Consider the following 16,980-nt stretch of genomic DNA (forward strand, 5'->3'; position numbering starts at 1 on the left):
GTGTTTAAAGCTGTTGCTCCACCATGGAGTTTAAACTTAGTTCTTAACGTCTTACAGGGTGTTCCGTTTGAACCCCTTCATTCCATTGATATAAAAATGTTATCTTGGAAAGTTCTGTTTTTGATGGCTATTTCCTCGGCTCGAAGAGTCTCTGAGTTATCAGCCTTACATTGTGATTCCCCTTATCTGATTTTTCACTCAGACAAGGTAGTTCTGCGTACTAAACCTGGGTTCTTACCTAAGGTAGTCACTAACAGGAACATCAATCAAGAGATTGTTGTCCCATCCTTGTGTCCAAATCCTTCTTCAAAGAAGGAACGTCTTTTACACAATCTGGATGTAGTTCGTGCCCTCAAGTTCTACTTGCAGGCAACTAAAGATTTTCGCCAAACTTCTTCCTTGTTTGTCGTTTACTCTGGACAGAGGAGAGGTCAAAAAGCTTCTGCTACCTCTCTCTCTTTTTGGCTTCGTAGCATAATACGTTTAGCCTATGAGACTGCTGGACAGCAGCCTCCTGAAAGAATTACAGCTCACTCCACTAGAGCTGTGGCTTCCACTTGGGCCTTTAAGAATGAGGCCTCTGTTGAACAGATTTGCAAGGCTGCAACTTGGTCTTCGCTTCATACTTTTTCCAAATTTTACAAATTTGACACTTTTGCTTCTTCGGAGGCTATTTTTGGGAGAAAGGTTCTTCAGGCAGTGGTTCCTTCTGTATAATGAGCCTGCCTATCCCTCCCGTCATCCGTGTACTTTTGCTTTGGTATTGGTATCCCAGAAGTAATGATGACCCGTGGACTGATCACACATAACAGAAGAAAACATAATTTATGCTTACCTGATAAATTCCTTTCTTCTGTTGTGTGATCAGTCCACGGCCCGCCCTGTTTTAAGGCAGGTAAATATCTTTTAAATTATACTCCAGTCACCACTTCACCCTTGGTTACTCCTTTCTCGTTGATTCTTGGTCGAATGACTGGGACTGACGTAGAGGGGAGGAGCTATATGCAGCTCTGCTGGGTGAATCCTCTTGCATTTCCTGTTGGGGAGGAGTTATATCCCCGAAGTAATGATGACCCGTGGACTGATCACACAACAGAAGAAAGGAATTTATCAGGTAAGCATAAATTATGTTTTTCTGGGGTTTAGCCGTAGTCCATGTCAGTCTCTTCTGTAGAGCAGTGGTGGCTTTTAATGATTGGGAACTTGTGGGGTATAATCCCCACTGTGCCTCTCAAACAGTTTGTTGCTGCCCTATTGTCAGGGTTTTTTCCCTTGTTTTGTTTGCCATGTGCTGCTTGCAGCCATTTTACTCACCTCTCTTGCTGACTATGGTGCATTGTGGGGGATGCTGTTCATTTCCTGCACTTCCTTTTATGGCCAAACTGGTGTGCATTATCTGTGTGAGACAGGATGTAGTCTCAGAATTGTGATGTCATCACTTCTTATTTAAAGGGCCTCTGTTCAGTATGCTTTGCCTTTGCGTTGTCTCAGACCTGTTTGTGAGTTCCTGTGTATTACCTGGCTGTCTGACGTCCTTCCTGGTTCCTGATCCCTGGCTTGTTCCTGACTATTCGCTTTGGCTCCTGACTCGGCTCGTCTGACTACCAGCTCTAGTTTTGACTCCTGGCTTGTTATTTGACTTGTGGACTTTTTATTATTTTTTTGTTCTTAATAAAGGTGTGATTATTTTTGCACTTCTAGTCTGTCTGATTCCTGGCACCCTGACATTACGCAAAGGCCATGAATACTGATGGTGCTAATAATCCACCTTTACCTGCCATCATTTCCAGGATGGATGAACAGGATCAATGCTTGGATCAATTTGCACTAGTCCTGCAAACCCTGCTGACTCGCACTGCACATTTGGACCAAAGTGTCCCACAAGTTATGGCTGCTCCTGTTTCCGCTACTGCACCTAGTCCTACCAGGAGCATGTCCGGTTCTGCACCTCTACCTCAGCGATATGGAGGCGATCCTATTCAGTGCAGAGGGTTTTTGAACCAGGTGGGCATTTACTTTGAGATGTTACCTCAGGCGTTTCCCTCTGACAGAGCTAAGGTGGGATTTCTCATCTCGTTACTCTCTGACACAGCTCTTGCCTGGGCTAATCCCTTGTGGGAGACTAATAAACCTGTGATTTCAAATTACCCTGAATTTGTGAATTTCGAAGGGTATTTGATGTTCCGGCTCGCTCCTCCGCTGCTGCTAAACGACTCATGTCCATTCAGCAAGGTACAAGATCTGTTGCTCAGTATGCTATTGAGTTCCGTACGCTTGCCGCAGAGGTTGGTTGGAACAATGAAGCCCTTGTTGCCGCCTTCTTTCATGGGCTCTCTGATGCAATTAAAGACGAAGTTGCTGCCAGAGATTTACCAGAGGATCTCGAGGCATTTGTGTCTTTTTTGATCCTAATTGACATCAGACTCAGAGAGAGGCCCTCTTTCAAGGAGCGCTTGCGGAAGCCTCCTGTTCCGTTGTCTCCTACGTGTTCGTTCCCACCCATGCCTCCCTCTCCTCCCATGCCTCCTGGTTCCGAGTCACCGGGTACTGCTGAGCCGATGCAGTTGGAAATCACGCGTCTCTCCGCGGCGGAGAGGGCCTTTAGGAGGAGGGAGGGGCTCTGCCTCTATTGTGGGTTACAGGGCCACCTTTTGAAGTCTTGTCCTACACGGCCGGGAAACGCTCACACCGAAGGTCCTGTCAGGAGCAGACCTTGGGTGGTTTATCCTCGCCCCCGGAACCACTTAAGGATAAACCTTTGGTCACGGTTGTCCTCTTCTGGGTGGATCCATAGTCACCCAGGCTCTTGTTGACTCCGGTGCTGCGGGCTATTTCATTGACAGTGCTTTTGTATCAAAGCACTCCATTCCTGTTTTGCCTCGGTCCGTTCCGCTTGCTATTGAGGCCATTGATGGCAGGCCCCTTCAGCCCGCACTCGTTACTCACGAAACTGCTCAGTTGTCCATGGATGTTGGGGCTCTCCATTTTGAAACCCTCCAGTTCCAGGTGATAAACTCTCCGCATTTTCCGGTTGTTCTGGGTTATCCCTGGCTCCAAAAGCACAATCCCAGTCTCGACTGGCGCAGGTCCGAAATTTTGTCGTGGTCCCGGCAATGTATTTCCACTAGTCTTCGGAAACCAGTTAGTCTTGTGCACTTCTTCGGTATCTCAATTGTCAGAGGAGTACCGAGAGTTCCTAGACGTTTTTGACAAGGTGCATGCCGGTACGTTGCCGCCTTACCGGTCTTAAGATTGTGCCATAGACCTGCAACCCGGAACCATTCCTCCTCGGGGCCGGGTTTACCCTCTGTCTGTTGCAGAGAATTGTGCTATGGAGGAGTATGTTGCCGATGCTCTGTCACGGGGATCATCCGCAAATCCTGCTCTCCTGCATGGGCTGGCTTCTTCTTTGTGAAGAAAAAGGGCGGTGAGTTAAGACCATGCATCGATAATAGGGGTCTTAATCGTCTTACCATTAAGAATGCTTACCCTATTTCGCTCATTACGGAACTCTTTGACCGCCTCAAGGGAGCTACGGTCTTTACTTAACTTGATTTGAGAGGAGCATACCAACTCGTTAGGATCAAGGAGGGCTACGAATGGAAAACAGCGTTTAACACAAGGAGCGGGCATTATGAGTATCTTGTAATGCCCTTTGACCTATGTAATGCTCCTGCTGTTTTCCAGGAATTTATCAATGATGTGCTACGAAATATGTTGCAACAGTGTGTTGTGGTGTATTTAGACGACATCCTCATACGCTCACCCACACTTGAGGCTCATCGTTCTGATGTTACACGGGTTCTTCAGAGACTACGTGAGAACGGCCTGTTTTGTAAACTTGAGAAATGTGAGTTCCATCAGACTCAAGTAACCTTCCTAGGTTATGTTATCTCCGTTGCAGGGTTCTCCATGGATCCTGACAAGTTATCTGAAGTTCTGCAGTGGCCTCGCCCAGTTGGTCTTCGGTCTATTCAATGTTTTTTGGGGTTCGCCAATTACTATAGAAAGTTTATTAAAACCTTTTTTTTCCTTGGTCAAACCTATCACAGACATGACCCGTAAAGAGAATGATCCACTCCATTGGTCACCTACTGCCATTAAGGCCTTTGATAGTCTTAAGACTGCCTTTGCTGCCGCTCCAGTTCTGGCTCATCCTAACTCTGTCCTGCCTTTCGTTCTTGAGGTCGATGCGTCTGAGACTGGAGTAGGTGCCCTCTTGTCTCAATGTCCTACGCCTGACGGTTCCTTGCATCCGTGTGGTTTCTTCTCTAAGAAATTGTCTCCAGGGGAGTGCAATTATAAAATTGGCTACGGGGAATTACTGGCCATAATTTTGGCAATCAAGGAATGGAGGCATCTTCTTGAGGGTACTAGCGTGCCAGTGCTCATTCTTAGTGACCACAAGAATTTAACTTATCTGAGGCAAAACATTTGTCGCCCTGACAGGCCAGATGGGCGCTATTTTTGTCTCGGTTTAATTATGTGGTCTCCTACCTGCCTGGTAGTAAGAATGTTAGGGCTGATGCCCCCTCTCGACAATTTTCGCCTCTGTCCAAGGAGGAGTCTGTACCTACTCCAGTTATACCTCCTGACCAGTGTTCCCTCTAAGGCCTGTTTCACTGCTGGGCTGCACACAAAACTGTCCTTAGAGGGAACACTGCTCCTGACCATATTTTAGCTACGATATGTACTAATTTAACTTCTCCCTTGGGGGAGGAGATCCTGGCTGCAAAAACGAATGCACCTCCTGAGAAACCTAGTGGTAAGTGTTTTGTTCCTGAGAATCTTCAAACTAAACTTTTGCACACTTACCACTATCCTAAAGCCGCAGGTCACCCAGGCAAGAACCAAATGATTTGGTCTGTCACTCGACAATTCTGGTGGCCAGGTCTTCGATCTGATGTTACTGCGTATGTTGCCTCCTGCTCAGTTTGTGCACAGAATAAGACTCCTCAACAACTTCCTGTGGGTCTTTTTCAACCTATTGCTAATGGTGAGCGTCCTTGGACACATCTTTCCATGGACTTCATTGTTGAGCTCCCTGTTTCCAATGGCAATACTGTTATCCTTATGGTGGTTGACTGTTTTTTTAAAATGTCACATTGCATTCCCTTGATGAAGTTGCCTACGCTCAGGAGATTGCTTCAATGTTTGCCCGGGAGGTCTTCCGTTTGCATGTGTTACCCAAGGAGATAGTGTCGGACCGGGGTAGCCAGTTTGTCTCCAGATTTTGGCGTTCCTTTTGTGCTCAAATGGGGATCCATCTTTCCTTCTCCTTCTTCCTTCACGCTCAATCCAATGGGGCTGTGGAACGGTCTAATCAAGCTCTGGAACAGTTCCTCTGTTGCCATGTCTCAGATCACCACAATAATAGGTCTGAACTGTTACCTTGGGCAGAGTTTGCTCGTAATAGTGCTATTAATGCTTCCTCCAAGTTATCTCCGTTCATGGCGAATTCTGGGTTTCAACCATCCTTGTTGCCCGATTCATTCATGTCTCAGGGTATTCCGGCTTTGGAGGAGCATCTCCGGCAACTCCGTTCTACGTGGGTGCAGATTCAGGATTGCCTTCTTCATCTATGTAGTGCCAAAAGTTCCAGGCTGATCGTAGGCGTCTGCCCGCGCCTTCCTACCAGGTTGGTGAGAGAGTTTGGCGGTCCTCCCGTTACTTGATCCTTTGTGTGCCTTCCAATAAACTGTCTCCCCGTTATGTTGGTCCTTTTCGAATACTCCTACGGATCAATCCTGTGGCCTACGCTCTTGACCTTCCTCCTGCAATGCGCATCTCCAATGTTTTTCATGTCTCCCTCTTGAAACCATTGGTTTGTAAACTGTGTTCGTCCCCGTCCTATCTTTGTTGACAACCATGAGGAGTATGAGGTTAGCAGCATTATTGTCTCTCGTATGACCAGGGGCCGTGTACAGTATTTGGTTCACTGGAGGGGCTACGGTCCAGAGGAGCGTTCTTGGGTTCCCTCCTCTGATATTCATGCTCCTGCCTTCCTCCGTGCCTTCCATGCCCGTTTCCCCAATAAGCCTTTTGTCCTCTCGCGGGGAGGGGTCGCTGAGGGGAGGGTACTGTCAGGGTTTTTTCCCTGTTTTGTTTTTCATGTGCTATGGTGCATTGTGGGGGATGCTGCTCATTTCCTGCACTTCCTTTTTTGGCCAGACTGGTGTGCATCATCCATGCGAGACAGGATGCAGTGTCAGAATTGTGATGTCATCACTTATTATTTAAAGGGCCTTTGTTCAGCATGCTTTGCCTTTGCATTGTCTCAGACCTGTTTGTGAGAGTTCCTGTGTATTACCTGGCTGCCTGACGTCCTTCCTGGTTCCTGATCCCTGGCTTGTTCCTGACTCTGCTGTTTTCCTTGTTCCTGATTCTGGCTTGTCTGACTATTCGCTTTGGTTCCTGATTCCGGCTCGTCTGACTACCAGCTTATGGACTTTTTATTATTGTATTGTTCTTAATAAAGGTGTGATTATTTTTGCACTTCTCGTCTGTCTGATTCCTGGCACCCTGACACCTATTTTGAAAGCCTGTGTAGGTTTATACAGTATTTCTTTATTGTCCACAGGTCCATGTGAGGAGGGTGCCTCTCAAACCTTGTGTGCTGTCCTGCTGCCGGGCAGATTCATTTTATGGTAAGTGCTACGTTTATTTTTTTTATGCTAAAAAATGGTTGGCACTTAAACAGTTAATACTGTTTATATGGGACGTGTCTACTCTTTTCCTGTTTGGTGAACAGGATTTTGTAGGGCCGCTGTGCAGGGCACTGGGACGTTAGGTTTATTTTAACATAGGGGCTCAGTGGTGTGTTCCGTTTTTTTGTGGCACTTTAGATGAGTATTTCTTCTCTCGGCGGCCGGGAGGTTTAGTACGGTACGCCCACGATGGGCGGGGCGTGTCGGAGGCGGCAAGGAATTGCACGTTTTTCTCTCTGTATTTCCGGAGTGCCGGAAAGGGTTTTTAGTGCGCTGTGCTCTGTGTGAGCGTCTGTTTTGCTGTCTGGAGGGATTGAGTCTAGATCGTTCTTGTAGTTGCTCCGGTTTGCCAGCAGGGGACAGGTAGGCACCTCAGCAGGGCTTGCTGAGGTGTAGAGGTTGCTTAAGTTATTTGTTTTTAATAATTGCTCTGCATAAATTTTAAAGTGTTACTTTAAATTTTAAAGGGACAGTAGCGTTTTTTTGCAATAAACGTTTAAAGGGACAAAAAGTTTATTTAAGGTTTTACTTCTTGTTTATTTTTGAGTAAAGATGGACCAAGATGCCCTGCAGGATGTTACTTGCTCATTGTGTTTTGATGCTAATGTTAAGAGAACATTGCATTACAAGGATAGACTTTTTGAATCTGAGCCATCATTGTCTAAGGCGAATGCTGTTCCGGGGTCCCCTGTTCAGGCTTTGCCGAAGCTTTCTCCTCAGGCGCCCCAAACCTTGTCATCTTTACATGCAGTGCCCTGCGTTTCCTCTCGCACTCCGGTTGGGGTTACTTTGCAAGGCATGGCTACCTACATATATTTGGCGGTTTCTGATGCTTTGTCGGCTTTCCCTTTGCTGCAAGGGAGGCGTAAGAGGAAGTATAAGGATTCAGTAGGTAAGGTTTCTGGTTCAGTTGTGGCTATGTCAAATGTTTCTTCCCATAAGTCTGAGGAAGAAGTTTCTTCTATAGCGTCTGAGGGTGAAATCTCAGACTCTGACAGTGTAATTCTTCTGATGCTTAAGTTGTATCTTCAGGTTTAAGCTTGAGCCCCTCTGTTTGTTGCTTAAGGACGTGTTGGCTACCTTGGATGACTCTGACATGACTTTCGTAGTGACTCCTAAGAAGGCTAATAAGCTGAATAAGTATTTTGAGGGGTGTTGCTGTGGCGCCGTATCTGGATGATATTCTGGTTCAGGCGCCATCTTTTCAACAAGCAAACTCCCACACGGAGATGTCTTTTCTGCGTTCTCACGGATGAATGGTGAATTTGGGAAAAAGTTCCTTGATTCCATCTACAAGGGTGGTGTTCCTGGGAACAATCATAGATTCTCTATCAATGAAGATTTTTCTGACAGAGGCCAGAAAAACAAAGATCTTCAATTCTTATCTTGCCCTTCAGTCCTCTCTTCAGCCATCAGTGGCTCAGTGTATGGAGGTCATTGGGCTGATGGGGTCGGCTATGGACATCATTCCGTTTGCTTGGTTCCATCTCAGGCCTCTGCAGTTAGTCAATGGAATTGGGATTATGTGAATCTGTCTCCGCGAATAGTTTTGGATCAGGTGTCAAGGGACTCTCTCTTCTGTGGTGGTTGTCTCAGGATCATCTCTCCCAGGGAACTTGCTTTTGTAGACCTTCCTGGGTGATCGTGGCCTCGGATGCCAGCCTGCTGGGATGGGGAGCTGTCTGGGGCTCGTTGAAGGCTCAGGGTCTATGGACTCGGGAGGAGTCGGTTCTTCCCATAAATATGCTAGAACTGAGGGCAATCTTCAATGCGTTTCTGGCTTGGCCTCCGCTTCAGCCCAGTTTATCAGGTTTCAGTCAGACAACATAACCCCTGTGGCTTACATCAATCATCAGGGAGGAGCTCGGAGTTCCTTGGGCATGACAGAGGTTGCCAAGATTATTCAGTGGACGGAGGCTCACAACTGCTGTCTGTCTGCGATCCATATTCCAGGGGTGGACAATTGGGAAGCGGATTTTCTGAACAGACAGACATTTCATCCGGGGGATTGGGAGCTTCACCTGGAGGTGTTTTCCAGCTTGGTTCTTAAGTGGAGGCACCCGGAGCTACAGTAGATCTCATGGCATCTCGTCAGAATGCCAAGCTTCCGAGGTACGGGTCGAGGTCAAGGGATCTTCGGGCTGTGCTGATAGATGCTCTGGCAGTTCCTTGGAATTTCAGTCTAGCATATGTTTTTCCTCTGTTCGCTATCCTTCCATGGGTCATTGCTCGAATCAGACAGGAGAGGGCGTCAGTGATTCTTATTGCTCCGGCGTGGCCCTGCAGAATTTGGTATGCGGTTCTGGTGAAGATGTCATCTCTTCCACCTTGGAGACTTCCATTAAGGGAGGACCTTCTTCAGGGGCCCTTCCTTCATCCAAAACTCGTTTCTCTAAAGCTGATATTATCTAAGCGTGGGTTTTCTGCATCGTTTAAACTATGATTCAGGCTTGTAAACCTGTGACTAAAAAGATTTACTAGAAGATATGGCGTAAATATCTGTATTGGTGGGAATCCAGAGGGTTCTCTTGGAGTAGTTTTAGAATTCCTAGGATTTTGTCTTTTCTCCAGGAGCGTCTGGAGAAGGGTTCATCTGCTAGTACCTTTTAAGGGTCAAATTTCCGCTTTATTGATTTTGTTACACAAGCGTCTGGCGGATGTGCCAGATGTTCAATCATTTTGTCAGGCCCTGGTTAGAATCCAGCCTATGTTTGTTACTCCTCCTTGGAGTCTTAATTGGGTTCCAAGAGTTCTTCAACAGGCTCCGTTTGAGCCTATACATTCTTTGGATATTAAGTTACTATCCTGGAAGGTTTTGTTTTTGGTTGCTATTTCTTGGGCTCGAAGAGTTTCGGAGCTTTCAGCGCTGCAGTGTGTATCTCCTTTCCTTATTTTTTATTCTCATAAGGTGGTACTGCGTACTGCCTTAGGTTTCCTTCCCAAAGTGGTTTTGGATAGGAATATTAATCAAAAAAATTGTTGTTCCTTCTTTGTGTCCTAATCCTTCTCATAAGGAGCGTTGTTTGCACAACCTGGATGTGGTTCGTGCATTGAAATATTAATTACAAGCGACTAAGGATTTTTGCCAGTTTTCCTCTTTATTTGTTGTTTTTTCTGGGAAGCGTAAGGGTCAGAAAGCTACGGCTACTTTTTCTTTGTGGGTAAAGAGTGTTATTCGCTTGGCATATGAGACTGCTGGACAGCAGCCTCTTGAGAAAATCACGGCTCATTCCACAAGGGCTGTTTCTTGGGCCTTCAAAAATTGAGTTTCTGTGGAACAGATTTGCAAGGCTGCCACTTGGTCATCTTTACACACTTTTTCTAAATTTTACAAATTTGATACTTTGGGAGAAAGGTTCTTCAATCAGTGGGGCCTTCTGTTTAGGTTAACTGTCTTGTCCCTCCCTTATCATCTGTGTCCTCTGGCTTGGGTATTGGTTCCCAACAGTAATTATGAAGAGCCGTGGACTTGTGTCATTAGAAAGAAAAGAAAATTTATGCTTACCTGATAAATTTCTTTCTTTCTTGACACAGTGAGTCCACGGCCCGCCCTGTATTTTTTCAGACAGTTTATTTCTCTATAAACCTCAGGCACCTCTGCACCTTATGTTACTTCCTTTCCCTTTGGTCGAATGACTGGGGATTGTGGGTAGGGGAGTGATATTTAACAGCTTTGCTGTGGTGCTCTTTGCCGCCTCCTGCTTGTCAGGAGTGATATTCCCAACAGTAATTATGATCCGTGGACTCACCGTGTCAAGAAAGAAATACATTTATCAGGTAAGCATAAATTTTCTTTTCTGCTGATGAGGATTTCTCTGGCTCAGAGGATCCTACTTCAGAGTCTGAAATTGATAAATCAACCTTTCTTTTTAAGATTGAGTATATTCGTTCTTTATAAAATAAAGTATTGTTTACTTTGAGTATTGATGAATCTAGTCCTCTTGTTAACAATAATAGCAAACATTTAAATTCTGTTTTTAAAACTTCTTAGGTTATTCCTGAAGTTTTTCCTTTTCCAGATGCTATCTCTCATATGATTACTAAGGAATGGTCTAAACTTAGTGCTTTTTTAACCCTTCTTCTAGGTTTAAAATGTTATATCCTTTACCTGTGGCTACTTTAGAGTTTTGGGAAAAAGTTCCTAAGGTTGATGGGGCTATATTTCTACTTTGGCCAAATTTACTACTATTCGTATGGAAGATGGTACTTTTTTTTTTTAAGGCTCCTTTAGATAGGAAGATTGAATCTTATCTTAGAAAAGCATATTTACATACTGGCTATATTCTTAGACCTGTCATTTCTATGGCTGATGTTACCGCTACTTCAACTTTTTGGTTGGACAGTTTAGCTCAACAGTTAATAGATCCTGAATTGTGTAGCATTGTTCTTTTACTTCAACATGCTAATCATTTTATTTGTGATGCTATATTTAATGTCATTAAGATAGATATTAAATCTGTCTTTAGCTATTCTTACTAGAAGAGCTTTATGGCTATAATCTTGGAATGCTGATATGGTGTCTAAATCTAGATAACTATCATTATCTTTTCAAGGTAATAATTTATTTGGTTCTCAATTGGATTCTATTATCTCAACTATCAACGGGGGAAAGGGAGTTTTTCTGCCCCAGATAAGAAATCTAAGGGTAAATTTAAAGCTCCCAATCGTTTTCGTTCCTTTCGTCAGAATAGAGAACAAAACAACTCTCCTTCCCCTAAGGCCTCTGGCTCTAATTGGAGACCATCTCCGAATTAGAATAAATCCAAGCCTTTCACAAAACCTAATCCAGCCCCTAAGACTGCATGAAGGTGCGGCCCTCAAACCAGTTCAACCTGTGGGAGGCAGATTGAAATTATTTTAACACATTTGGACAGTCTCTATTCAAAACTAGTGGATTCAGAATATTGTTTCTCAGGGGTAACAAATAGGTTTCCGAATAAGACCTCCCATGGGAAGATTCTTTCTTTCTCATGTTCCAACAAACCCTGTAAAGGCTTAGGCTTTTTGGAAATGCGTTTCAGACCTGGAGCTTTCAGGGGTGATTGTTCCAGTTCCTCTGCAGGAACGGGGTTTGGGTTTTTATTCAAATCTATTCATTGTCCCAAAGAAGGAAGGTTCGTTCAGACCAATTCTGGATCTGAAATGTTTAAATTGTTCTGTAAGAGTCCCAACTTTCATGATGGTGACTTTAAAGACTATTCTGCCTTTTATTCAGCAAGGTCATTTTATGTCCACAATAGACTTACAGGACACTTATCTTCATATTCCGATTTATCCAGACCACTATTGTTTTCTGAGATTCTCTTTTCTAAACAACAATACTCTTCCGTTTGGCCTAGCGACAGTTCCGAGGATCTTCTCAAAGGTTCTCGTTGCCCTTCTATCTGTAACCAGAGAGCAGGGTATTGCAGTGTTTCTTTATTTGGACGATATCTTGGTACTAGCTCAATCTTTTCATTTAGTCGAATCTCACACGAAACGACTAGTGTGGTTTCTTCAAAGACATGGTTGGAGGATCAATTTACAAATAGTTTCTTGATTCCAAAGACAAGGGTCACCTTTTTAGGTTTCCAGAAAGATTCAGTGTTCATGACTCTTTCTCTGACAGACAAGAGACGAATGAAGTTAGTTTTAGCTTGTCTAAACCTTCAGTCTCTCTCATTTCCTTCAGTGGCTATGTGCATGGAAGTTTTAGGTCTCATGACTGCAGCATCGGACGCGATCCCCTTTGCTTGTTTTCATATGAGATCTCTTCAGCTTTGCATGTTGCACCAATTGTGCGTGGATTATACTCCGATATCAGAATTGATATTCTTAAATCCCAGCATTCTACTCCTTTCTTTTCTTTTTTTTTTCTTGGCTATAGGCAAGACTAGTTTCTGGTAAGGTGGGAGTGATTTTATAGAGCTCTTGTGGATCTTTGCCTCCTCCTAGTGGACAGGAAAGGTTGCTCCTAGAAATAATGGATCATGGACTCTCACCACCATGACATAAATTATTTTATCAGGTAAGTATGATTTATTTTCTTCTTAATGAGGAGAGCCATGGCATCATTCCTTACTGTTGGGAAATACTGAACCTGGCCACCAGGAGGAGGCAAAAACACTCCAGGCAAAGGCTTAAATACTCCCCCTACTTCCCTCATATCCCAGTCATTCTTTGCCTTTCGTCACAGGAGGTTGGCAGAGAAGTGTCAGAAGTTACGGAGTAGTTCCTTATGGATGCTATCTACCCTTCGAAATGGGACTGGAGTTTTAAGTAGTCTTGTCAGCTTTACAGTGAGAGCATTGCCTTATGTTATCTGGAGATGCAGGGAGAGTCTTTCTGCAAATCCATCCAGACTTGTATTAACAGCTCCTAAGCAATCGGTGTTGACGAGTTTTACTGCCTGCTTTCATCACTCAAGTCCATGTCAGGAGTGTTGCTACAAGACTGTCAAACTTGAGAGGCTGTGTTTCTGTTCCACGGCATAGATTCCGGTAAGATTGTTTCATTTTTTTTATACACATATGATAATGCAAGAAGACAGGGTCAATGTTGCTCCTTTTATCTGTATGGAATCGAGGGTTAATATCTCCGGAGGGGGATTATTGAACAGGGGCGATTAATCACATTCATTTTATTATGATTATGCTGTGACATGTGTGAGATAAGGCTCAGGCAGATGTTGGAACGTACAGGTTTTACTTTTGTTTTTGGAAGCTGCGCAGCCTGAAAGGCTTGGCGCTTTTTTTTTTCCTATAGCAGGGGCTGTCCTGCATTGCACACCACGTGACCGGGTGTGGTCACACTGATTTCCTCTTTCCTGACCGTGCGGTTTACCGGAGATGAAGCGGTTTCTCTGTTTGGCCTGGGTCATAGGAGGTGGTGAGTGCCCCAGCCATTGGGGGCATAAAGTTGCAGTTTTATCTTATTATTCAATAGTTTGCTTTCTAAGTGCATGCTATGGAGGATTATGATGAGTTAGAGGGTACTCCCTCTTTACCCAAGTCTAATACCTGTATATTGTGAGGAGGCCACGGTATACCCACTTGCCCAATTATGTTCCACATGCCTTGATAAAGTAATCATGTCAAAGAAAGTTAATATGTTTGATTCCACTGAGCCGTCCACCTCTGAGGAGTCTCCGTCCCGTGAGGTGCGCACCCTACAGTCATCTCCCAATACACATGCAGCTTCCTGTAGCACACCTAATCCTCCATCTGGAGGGGCCCTTTTACCACCAGACTTTACTGAGCAGTTACAAACGTCAGTGTCTTCGGCCTTTAGTGCAAGCGAAAGGTCAAATATTGCTATTCTTCCCATGGGTCATCTACTAGTTTATTGGATTTATCTGATACAAGATTATCCGATGATGAAGACGCCTCTGATACTTCAGAGGGTGCTCATTCTTGGTCGGAATCTGCTGCTTATAAGCCTTCAACTGCGGAGGAACCAGACTTTAGATTTAGGATTGAACATTTATGCTTTTTGCTAAAGGAAGTTTTGGATACTTTAGAGGTCCCAGAGCCTTAATTGCCTGAGAAACCTTTGATTCCTAAATTAGATATGGTCTACGAGGACAGGGTTGTACCACAGACTTTCTTGGTTCCCGTAAAGATGGCGAACATTAAGTATGAATGGGAAATAATTGGTTCTTTTCCCCCTCTTCCTTTAAAAAATTGTTCCCGCTTCCGGACTCTCAATTTGAGTAATCTGGTTCCATCCCCAAGGTGGATGGTGTTATCTCCACGCTTGCTAAACGCACTACTCTCCCGCTTGAGGATAGTTCGTCGTTTAAAGAGCCCATGGATAATAAAATAGAAACTGTTAAGAAAGATGTTTCAACATATGGAATATTTGTTTCAACCGGCAGCGGCTGTTGCTGGAGCGGCTACCTACTGGTACGACTCCTTATCGGAGTTGTTTGAGGTGGTGGGTCCACTCAGCGTGATCCAGGAAAGAATTAAGGCCTTAAGGGTGGCTAATTCTTTTATTTGTGATGCAAATTATTCGCCTGAATACAAAGGCTTTAGGTTTTTCTGTTCAAGCCCATAGGTTACTCTGGCTGAAGTCCTGGTCTGCGGACATGACTTCGAAGTCAAGACTTCTTTCCCTCCCATTTAAGGGGAAGATTCTATTTGGTCCATGCCTGGACTCAATTATCTCCACGGTTACTGGAGGCAAAGGTGCATTTTTACCGCAGGATAAGAACAACAAACCTAAGGGACAAGATCCTAATTTTTGTTCCTTTCGTTTAGATAAATCCCAACGTCAGCAGCCCTCCGCAAAGCCTGAGCAATCCAAGGGGACTTGGAAGCCGGCTCAGTCCTGTAATAAATCCAAGCAAAACAAGAAGCCCGCCGAGACAAAGTCGGCATGAAGGGGCGGCCCCCGATCTGGATCTTGTAAGGGGCAGACTGTCGCTCTTTTCTGACGCTTGGTTTGGGGACGTGCAAGACCCGTGGGTCCTGGAGGTCATCGCTCAGGGATACAGGATATGTTTCAAGTCGCATGCACCTTTGCCTCCAGTAACCGTGGAGATAATGGAGTCCAGGCCTGGACCAAATAGAATCTTTCCCTTAAATGGGAGGGAAAGAAGTCTTGACTTCGAAGTCATGTCCGCAGACCAGGACTTCAGCCAGAGTGCCCTACGGGCTTGAACAGAAAAACCTGAAGCCTTTGCATTCAGGCGAAAAATTTGTATATTTGCATCACAAATAAAAGAATTAGATTCCTCTAGTCAAACCTGTCTTCAAGACCAAAAAAGAGAAAAGCCTTTCTGGGGTGCGTGAGGGAGCTCTCCTCCTTGGGAGTCATTGTACCGGTACCTCTTGCAGAAAGAGGTCTGGGATACTACTCAAACCTTTTTGTGGTCCCAAAGAAGGAGGGAACTTTCCACCCAATTCTGGACCTAAAATGCTTAAACAGATTCCTAGCTGTCCCCTCGTTCAAGATGGAGACAATAAGGTCCATCCTTCCTTTAGTTCAGGAAGGACAGTTCATGACCACGATAGATCTGAAGGATGCTTACCTTCACGTTCCAATACACAAGGAACACTTCAAGTTCATAAGGTTTGCGTTCCTGGACCAGCACTTCCAGTTTATCACACTTCCGTTTGGTCTAGCTACTGTGCCAAGAGTTTTTACAAAGGTTCTAGGGCCCCTGCTTGCAGTGGCCAGAACCAGAGGTATAGTAGTAGCGCCATACTTGGACTATATTCTGGTTCAAGCAACCATCAAAACTAACTGAACTGGAGATGTTTTGCAAGGAGGAATGGTCCAAAATACCTTCACTCAGTATCCAGACACTCATTACAGGCAATAGGAAGCGTCTAGAGGCTATTTCTGATAAAGGAGGCTCTACTAAATATTGATGCAATATTTCTGTTGAGATGGCCAAATGTTTGCACCTAATTTCGTTTGGATGCATATTGCACATTTTCTGTTATTCCAATAATGGACAATAAGGTCTATCCTTCCTTTAGTTCAGGAAGGACAGTTCATGACCACGATAGATCTGAAGGATGCTTACCTTCACGTTCCAATACACAAGGAACACTTCAAGTTCATAAGGTTTGCATTCCTGGGCCAGCACTTCCAATTTATCGCACTTCTGTTTGGTCTAGCTACTGTGCCAAGAGTTTTTACAAAGGTTCTAGGGGCTCTGCTTGCAGTAGCCAGAACAAGAGGTATAGCAGTAGCGCCATACTTGGACGATATTTTAGTTCAAGCACCATCCTGAGGTCTGGCAGAAGACCATTCGAAAGCTCTTCTATTTCTTCTTCTTCAATCTCATGGATAGAAGATAAACTTAGAAAAGAGTTCTCTTGTTCCCGGTACCAGGGTGGAATTCCCGGGTACTATAATAGACTCCATATCCATGAGGATATTCCTTACAGACCAGAGACGTTACAAGCTAACTTCTGTTTGTCTTGCCCTCCAGACCTCCTTAAAGGGACATTATACACTCATTTTTTCTTTGCATAAATGTTGTGTAGATGATCTATTTATATAGCTCATTAAGTTGTTGTTGTTTTTTTAAAAATTATAGTTTTGCTTATTTTTAAATAACATTGCTCTGATTTTCAGACTCTTAACCAAGCCCCAAAGTTTTATCAGAATACCGTCAGCTACCTTCTTCAGCTTGCTCCTGTTTGTGTAAAGGGTCTTTTCATATGCAAAAGAAGGGGGAGGTGTGTGTGTCTGCTATTTACCACTTGCAGTGGGCTTTCTGACTTCCTTTTCAACAGAGCTAAACTGAGAGCTTCTAAGTAAGCTTTTAAACAGTTTT

At 44.4% G+C, this 16,980-nt stretch overlaps 1 protein-coding gene across 1 annotated transcript in view; it reads left to right on the top strand.

The window, feature by feature from the left end:
• The window catches only part of CDK12 (cyclin dependent kinase 12), a 470,679-nt gene that overhangs the window by 239,799 nt on the left and 213,900 nt on the right, over nucleotides 1-16,980 (top strand). The window lies entirely within an intron of this gene.

This window comes from Bombina bombina, chromosome 1, assembly GCF_027579735.1.
Source record: "Bombina bombina isolate aBomBom1 chromosome 1, aBomBom1.pri, whole genome shotgun sequence".
Classification (NCBI taxonomy): Eukaryota; Metazoa; Chordata; class Amphibia; order Anura; family Bombinatoridae; genus Bombina; species Bombina bombina.